Source organism: Heloderma suspectum, chromosome 1, assembly GCF_057233095.1.
Source record: "Heloderma suspectum isolate Gila_16-S chromosome 1, 16-S_ref, whole genome shotgun sequence".
NCBI classification, from domain to species: domain Eukaryota; kingdom Metazoa; phylum Chordata; class Lepidosauria; order Squamata; family Helodermatidae; genus Heloderma; species Heloderma suspectum.
Genome location: NC_139458.1, coordinates 380,504,576 through 380,513,597, shown reverse-complemented (window position 1 = coordinate 380,513,597; position 9,022 = coordinate 380,504,576).

The following is a 9,022-nucleotide window of genomic DNA, read 5'->3' as shown; positions in this document are numbered from 1 at the left end:
GGATCATAGAACAAACAGTATGCCCAAAGCTATGGTCACCTGGGCTGATAGTGTCTGGTTTTACGGCATGTCAAAACTAGAGCTCCTCACTGAAAAACATGCACAAGTGTAACCTTGAACGAGAGATGGGTGAGGACTCTGTCCATTTTCGGTCCATGTCCCTTTCGCATGTGTATATCCCATTCCCCTTTCCACATTAATCTTCCATCACAAAATAAATACATACATCTGCACACAATTTGCATTTAAATGCATATCCGAATATGTATTTTAAAACATATTTTCTCTCAAAGGAAGCATTTAAAAATGCAAGATTGGTATAGCTGCTGAACTGAGAACTGTGTAGGGACATTCTGAAAATGCAGAGTCCAGTGGATAAGTACATTCTGACCTGCACATTAGTCTGGGAAGTGTGGATTAGGTCAGGTCATATTGGGATTCAATGCGTATGAATCCCTATCCTGGGCCAGCTTATCGACAATGAAGAGAGCTTTCTCATCTTCCTCCACTTTCAACTAACCCATAACCTTCCAGATAACATTAGCTAGCTGGCAATATATGGAGCTGAAAGACACTCTCACTTCCAAATTTGGCCCAGCTGTATGGGCCAAATCTCCTCTATTCTTGAAGGCCTGTCCCACCTTCCTGCTTTCGAATTGTGGTGCTGGAGAAGACTCTTACGAGTCCCCTGGACTGCAAGGAGGTCAAATCAGTCCATCCTAAAGGAAATCAACCCTGAGTGCTCATTGGAAGGACAGATACTGAAGCTGAAGCTCAAATATTTTGTCCACCTAATGCAAAGAGAAAACTCCCTGGAAAAGACCCTGATGCTGGGAAAGACTGAAGGCAAAAGGAGAAGGGGATGGCAGAGGATGAGATGGCTAGATAGCATCACTGATGCAATGAATATCGACTTGAGCACGCTCCGGGAGAGAGCGCAGGACAGGAAGGCCTGGCGTGCTATGGTCCATGGGGTCATGAAGAGTCGGACACGACTGAGCGACTGAACAACAACAACAACATCCCACCTTCCAGGACTACCTAGGCCAGGGGTGGGCAACCAGAATTGGATGGGTGGCCAGGTATCTCCCCTGCCCTCTGAGGACCAAATGATGTCAAAGGGGTGGGACCACATACCCTGATATCATTTGGTCCCAGTAGGTATGTCAGAAGGATGAAGTAGGTGAAGCTACTTAGCCTGGCTTCACTTGTCCTTTGCTTTCCCTGCAAGGGGAAGGCAGAGGGCAAGTGAAGCCCTCTTGTCTGGCACTAGCCAGCTTAGGCCCACACATGGCCTAGGCCCACTGTTTTCCTATGCTGCTGCTAGCTAATGGCCAGGTTAAAGCTTGACACCCTGCCTCTAAGATCTAAGAACAAGGAATACACAAAGACCTACCACAGTGGCTATCCGTGTGAGGAAATGGCAAATGTTTGGATTTCTCAGGCTGGCTGAAAACAATGTCTGAAAACTGGGTGGACCTTGGAAGGATTTAGGGCTGAGTCCTAACTTGCAAACAGGATTTGTGTTTGGATTTGGATTTGATTCCGCTGGTTGGCACAGCATCACCGTGCTTTGAAGCATTCCTCAGCTCATCACAAAATCTGTGGGAGAGGAGCAAGGAAGAGGCAGACTGGACAGCTTTCTTCCTGGCCGAAGCTAGCCTGGCCCATCACCTCCTTTTGTAAGCATGGCTCTGCATCATGTGCAGATCAGACTTCTTTATACCCGCACCACACTTTTCCTTTTGCATATTTCATATTTCCATGGCTCGCAGATTCTCAGTGGGGCATAAAATGTGTGTCTTGTCTCTAAGGTCAAATGGAGATGGCATCTACTTGAAGGAATTTATTTTGTCTTTCCTGTATTGGTGGAGATATCCTGATTTGCACACCAATGCCCAAAGAGTAGCCATAGTAGCAAGATGGCAAACACCAAAGAATATTGTATAGGTGGTAAACATGCCACATACAGTGAGGGCTGTGAGTACTAGGGATGTGGAAGAATTTTGTTTGGTTCACATTTGATAAGAATGTACCAAATTCACACTTCCTGAATTAATATGTGAAACGGGCTGTAGTGATCCTTCAGAATTCACAGTTCCCATAATTTTGCAATATAGTTCTCCTAAAAAAAACCCCGCATACAAAAATGTGTATATTAGGGAAAAGTGCACCAAAAATGCAAATATTGGGGGGGGGGGGAGGTGCAAAAGATTAAAACTGCTTGCAAAAAAATGCATATGTTAGGCAAAATTGCATCAAAATGCATATATTTGAAAAACATGCACCACAATGCATATGAATTTTGATGAAGACTTAAAAAAACTAATAAACTGACATTGAAATGGGATGGAATGAATTAAGATTGAAAAAATGGGGAAACTGGGAGGAACTGAAATTGACAGATTCATCTGCCCCTATTATGTATGCCATGCTTTAATAAACAAACAAACAAACATGCACCCAGGAAATCCAGCTTCTGTGCCTGGAAAAACTAAATCCAACCTACAAAGATTATGCAGATTCGGAAAGAAGGGGCAGGGGTGCATAAACCCTAACCCCAGCCTCTGGAAATTGTATTCAGCTACATGTCTCTGAGATTTCAGTGAGCATAACCCACACTTCAAATACATTTTTCCAGCCATAAGAGCTAGACATTTAATTTTAAAATAAAAACAGATTCTCAGGAAGCTGAAGTCTGCACCCATGGAATCTTTTAATGCACATAGAGCTCTGCATATACTCTTGACTTCAATCTAGAGCTACAAAAATGTCCTGAAAAATTACCAGTGGTAAATTTGGATGGCAAACATTTTCTGGATGTGTGCAAATCTTTGGTGAATATTCAATATTTGGCATCAGCCTTGACATCTGAAAGATTTTGGAGTAGCAACCACCATTTGACTGTTTCCGACAGCTGGCACGCAGCAGCAGTCACTATTCGATGGTATCTGATGTGACATACTCAATGTTTGACAGCTGATAAGCAATAGGAATCATATGTTAACAGTGTCTGAGAATTTTGACTGTCGGTGATTGAAAATTTTCAAAACGATTCATAGCATGTCAACCCAAAATTTCAGCTCTGAACTGCAAAATGTAAAACTTTTTCACATTTCAATATTTTGTTTTGCAGAATTTCATTCCAGCTCAAGTTCTTTAGTTCAAGCACAAAAGACAAGATGTAATCTAGGCACTGGAATGTATGCATTACGGGTATTGTCTGGACCTCCAGCTAAAATAGGGTGGGCAACTTGTGGCCCTCCAGATGTTTTGGCCTACAATTCCCATCAGCCCTTGTCCTGCTATGGCTCAGTTAGACTCCACATTAGAGCAAATTATAGGGCAATCCAAAAGGCAAGGCAACAAACAGGCAAATGGTCATGCACAAAAGTTCCAGTCCAGTATGGGATCAGGCAAAGGCAGGAGTGGTCCCGATACAAGCAAAGGTCAAAGCACAATTAAGCAGTAAGTTACGAGACATACTGCAGAAGCAGAGTCAAACAGGAGTCCAAGGGTCAATAGCACAGAAGGTAAATCACAAGGCAAGGTCCAGAAAGCAATGTACAAGGCACAGGACCTGAAGAACAATGTTGTTCCAACAGTGCCTAGCTTAAAACTGAAGGCTTATGTAGCCAGAGCTTTCTGAGCCCCACCCAGCACTCAGCTGCAGTGCATTACAGTCCTTGTGACAAAAGCCCTCTCCGGGAGGGGCGGTCTTACTCCCAAGAAGTCCTCCTTTGTAATCAAGCACTCCTTCTCAGAGGAGCCCTATTGGCCTGCCTCTTGAAGTGACACCAGTCTCGGGGGCCAGGTGGTGGCCCAGCCTCTGCCTCAGGGGTGGCACTTGCCTTCTCCTACAGGGATGGACTAGTGGTGATTGACTCTGAGGACCCAGGCTCCCCCAGATCTCCTGACATGGGTGGCTCCTTGGCATGTCTGTCTCTGGGAGCTCTAGTTCCTCTTCAGAGGAATATTCCTCCAGCAGGGGAATGACAGCCCTCCTTGTCAGCATAGCCAATGGTGAGAGATCATGGGAGTTGTAGGCCAAAATATCCAGAGGGCCACAAAATGCCCGATTCTGTGCTAATGGAAGCTGCATTACATGGAATCAGAACCATGATCCCCCCACCTCTGCCCCAGCCCAGTATTATCTGTTCTGGCAGACACCAGCTTTCCAGCAGCGTTTTTCCCTTGCTTCGTTTTATGCATTAGCTGAAGAGCAACTCTCAGTCCCTCCTTTGTCACCAGCTGGGAAGGCTTCCTTGGCATGCATGTGGAACCAGCCCCTTTTGCTGCTGACACTGGTGTTGGAGCTAACCGGCTTGGCAGGACAAAAGATGCCTAGTTGCCAAGCTCCTGGATATGTTTCTAACTAGATGTAATCTCTCTTCTTTGTGAAACTGCTTGCTGAACTAAACTGGAATTTGTTGGCTGGGGAAAGGAGACAAGTTAGGTGCTGGGACAGGGGTTGTTTCTAGGTGAGTGCATAGAAAGGGCAGATCTACAGTTGGCATAAGATCCCCTAATTCTATTGTTTATTACAGCAATGTTGATGTTAGGCTTTGGGGCACACTGGATGGAGGCCCAGCAACTCCCTCCTTCCAGCCCCACACCTGGCTTCTGTGCTGTTTCTCTCATCTTTTTTGCCGTCTGTTGCTACTGCTGTAGATTACCTTGTCTGGCCATTTTGCTTAGTGCAAGATGAAGGTACAAGGGGAAATCAAACCCACGAGAAATGTGCCGTTACTGACGTCCTCACGAATCCTTTTTGGGGGGTGGGGAGGCGGATTTGGGTTCGTTTGCTATGTGTGGCTGATTTGGTGCATACCCAGATCACAACTTACCATGTCCTGGTTCATCCTGTTCAAAACCTGGACATAGGCTGAACCACTCACAAGACTGGGTGAGTACATGGACATCTATTCCATGCACTTTCCCCAAGAAGGGGGGAGCACGTGTGAATTGTTCCTTTGTCAGCAATGGAGCTGTAGTGACTGGTAGCAACCAAGATGCCACCACAGAGGCCTCAGCATGGTTAGGTGGCTGATACCAACTGTGAGCTTAGATCACAAACTCCAGGGTAGCTGGATGATCCTGTACTACCTGTAATTTCTGCCATCTCTTTGCCCCATGGGCATTTGCATGTTCATGTTTAGTTTCCTTTAACTTAGGGGTGCAGAACTAGGTTGGGGTGGAGCGGAGGCAGATTCCCCCCGCCTGACCCTCCATGGGCAAGTGATATCAGTGGGCCTGGCCCTGGCCCTGCCCAGTTTAGCTTTTCTCCATGCTGAGAGAGGCATGGAGTTCTGTGCTTCTCTCAGCATGGAGAAAAGTACTCAGCTGGTGCTGGGAGGAGCACCCGTTCCTCCCAGCACCCGTCAAGTCCCTTATTTTGTATGATGCCCAGTGGATGCTGCGTGTGACATGAAGCAGCTTGGCTGGCGCTGGGAACAGCAGCTGCTCTTCCTGACATCGGCTGAGTCCCTGGCTTTGCGCAGCATCCTGTGCCCCCGTTGGTGCCACGCACCATGCAAAGTGACTCAGCTGGTGCCGGGAGACTTGCCGACACTGGCCAAGTCTCCCGCCACCTGCATGGTCTCTGTTCTCTCCGATCTCAGATCGGGGATCATAGTGGGGATTGCTCTAGGGGGCAGGGTTCAAAGGCCAAGCCCCACCCCTGGAGAAACCCCAGGAGGTTCTGCGAGCTGGACCGGGGAGCCCGGCAGGCCAAATGAGGCCTGTGGGCTGGGGGTTCTGCACCGCTGCTTTAAGCTGAAGTTGAGGAAGGGCACAGTTCACTGGGAGGCATTCTCTTTCATAAGCCCTGTTGAGATATATCATGGGAGCTGTAAGAGCTACCATGCCTTTGAGCAGTTCCCATTAATCTCAACAAGGCTTGTGCAAGAAAGGCCTCCCTAATGGCCAATCTGCTCAGTGTTCAGAGTTAGTTCTGGGATGGAATGTACTGAAATTTCATCCAGACAAGATGGAGATACTGTGGGTCACGTAGACTGCTGATCTGGGTGGAAGTTTTCAACAGGTCTCGGAGAGGGTTGCATTCCCCCTGAAGAACCAGGTATGCAGTCTGGGGGTTCTTCTGGACCTGGAGCTATCTATAGTGGTGCAAGTGACTTTGATGGGTAGCAGTAACTTTTACCAGCTTAGTGTGACCCTATCTAGAGAAAGTGGACCTGGCTTCTGTTACACATGCTTGGTTACATCCAGACTAGATTACTGCAATGCTCCCTGCATGGTGCTGCCCTTAAAGACAATTTAGAAATTTCAGCTGTACAGAATGCAGAGTGACAGGATGCTTGTGGGGGCAAGTCATTCAGATCATGGTACAAAAGTTGTATTGGTTGCCTGTTCGTTTCTGGGCTCAATTTAAAGTGCTGGTTTTGATCTGTAAAGCCCAGATTACTTGACCGCATGCACCCATATGAGTCTAGCTGAGCTCTGTGATCATCCTCAGAGGACCTGCTCTCTAATCTACCATGAAGAACCATCAGATTGGTGGGTACCAGGGACAAGGCCTTTTCAGTGGTGGGCGCCATCTTTGGAAGTCCCCCCCTCCCGGTAGGTGCATATGGCATTGTTGTTGTTGTTTTAACCCAATAGCTTTATTTGGCTTCATGTTTTAGTTGCTGCCATTCTAATCATGGAATTACTGGTTTTGTTTTTAATGTTTTTTTTTAAATATACATTGTATTTATTAATTGCTGTAAGCAGCCTTGTGAGGGTTTTACCATAAAAGACAGGATACACACAAACAGATGAATAATGGAAGCACTGTGCATTTTTCACAGATCAGTACCCACTCCATGTGCATAGACTTTTCTTTTTAAAACTTAGTTCAATTTATAGCATCTAGAATATTTTCAAATAATTTCCCCCATCCACAAATGGCTTTACCCATCAGTTCTACCTACCTCAGAGCATACTTTGGCTATGGGGCGGTATAGTAATGTAATGTGATGATAATGATAATAATACTTGCATAGAAGATACAGGGATAAATCAAGCTTGTTGCAGCATCTAATTAATGTTTTAGTTGATTGCCAAGATCTGTCAACTGGAGTCAGGTGCAAAAGGCATGCAGAATTAAAGAATTCTGAACGCAGCAATTTGACTATCAAAACTGAATGGAGTTCCCAGTCCTTCCACCCCAAAATCCACTCCTGGCTGTCTTCATTTCAGCAGAATATTTGTGTATGTCATTTTGTTGCTGCTATTGTTAAACAGTTGGGAGTCAGAAATCCTTGCTGGTCTACTGTAAATCACCCAGAGATTTACCAGTAGATCCAGACTAGTGTGACACAGAAAAATAACAGCAGTTTGTTTACACACAACTTTCCAACCACCTTACTGCACTTAATCTTATGGAAGAGGCTGACCTGGTTCTATTCTATCATGTCAATGGAGGATTAATGCACCCCTGACTGAAAATATAGCTGATCTAAGCCAGCCACAGCCAAAGTAATTACTGCACTAAATTAGTCAGGGAGCACACAAGCAGGCATTTTCCTCCGTTATGCTGCAATCTGGCTCAATCCAGGGTCCTTTGCAATGATGTTCGTTTGAAAGCAGTGTCCCAGCAGAGAGACTGGCAAATCTGTCAGCTCCACTTTCTCTTGCATTCAATTTTTTTTTCAAGTTGAGTTTTTCTCTCCTGAATATGAAGAACTTTGTGAATTTTGGTCAATTCTGCTCAAAAATGGACTGAAACAAAATTCTCACCCAATCTCATTCTCCTACCATGTCATTGTTAAAGTTGAGGAGTCTCTTGGAAAAAAGAGTTGGCAGCCCTAATTCAGCATGAACATGGTTGAATGCACAGGGATTCAATCCCAAACTCTGAAGAGCAAAGCACTCAAAGCCTTGAGCCTGGAGGGGTGAATCTGTCCACTTCGGTTTCCCCCACATTCATAAAAAAAAATAAAAATAAATCTCAAGTTCTTTTCGTGCCAAATATGGAGAACTTTGTGAATTTTGGTAAACTGTTATCAAAACTGAAATGAAACAAAATTCTCACCCATCTCTAGTTCGGCAGAATCCCATTTTCTCTGAGCTCCTCATCTGAGATAATCTGATTGATTAGTATTGAACCTTGCTATGACTCAGGGTTATTCTTAATGAATTCTGTAAAGCGATGAATGATGGTTCAGATCCTGTGCCTGTTTACCCCAGTGCAAACTGACACTTGCTTTTCTTATAAATGCAAAACTGAGATTCCCTGCAGGTCAGACATGTAGGGTTTTATCCAGATGATCAGTAAATATTAAACAGGGAACTGAAGATTGGAAATAAAATGGGTTCTTAAAGCAAGCTTTACCTAGGCTCAAGACCTGTTTTATTGTGGGATGAACACTCCCACCCCTGTTTAGTTATGAGGCTCTTTGAGCTGAGGGTCTCCTTTTGTGCCTGCATAGCTACCATTCATCAGACAAGGTTGGCGGCTGCTGCATGCTCACAACTTCATTACTTTTGTAACCCTTTACTCAGGGCCAAAACAGATATTACTTTAAATCTGTGAATAGGAGCTATGTCTGTCTGTCTGTCTGTCTGTCTGTCTTTCTCATCATTTTCATCTCAGAGTAAGTACAGGGCCCCCAATTTGGATTGGGGCCCTATCATGGACAATAGGGGGCCTTTAAGGTCTGGACAGGGCCTCCTGAATCTACTATAGGATGAAATGAACAAAAGCTGTAGCTGCTAAAGATGTTTAAAAGTTATGGGTTGGATCCAGGTGTATCCTGGATCAACTGCACTGATGGAAATGGACTTCCTCCATCCCCTCCTTCCCATGGCAGCCTCCCCAGTGCCCAGAAAATGACAGAGAGAGTCAGGAGACCCTATTGAATGGGGCAATCTGTGGTGTGGGAGAGATCCCCCCAAATCGGGCAGAGGGACCTTCCATGAGCAGAATTCTTCTCAAGGAAGTTCTCTTCCTCTTGAAGAAGGTAGATCCAACCCAATGTCTGTTTTGGCCCTTGGTCTCAGAGAAGTTGTCACTGCCATT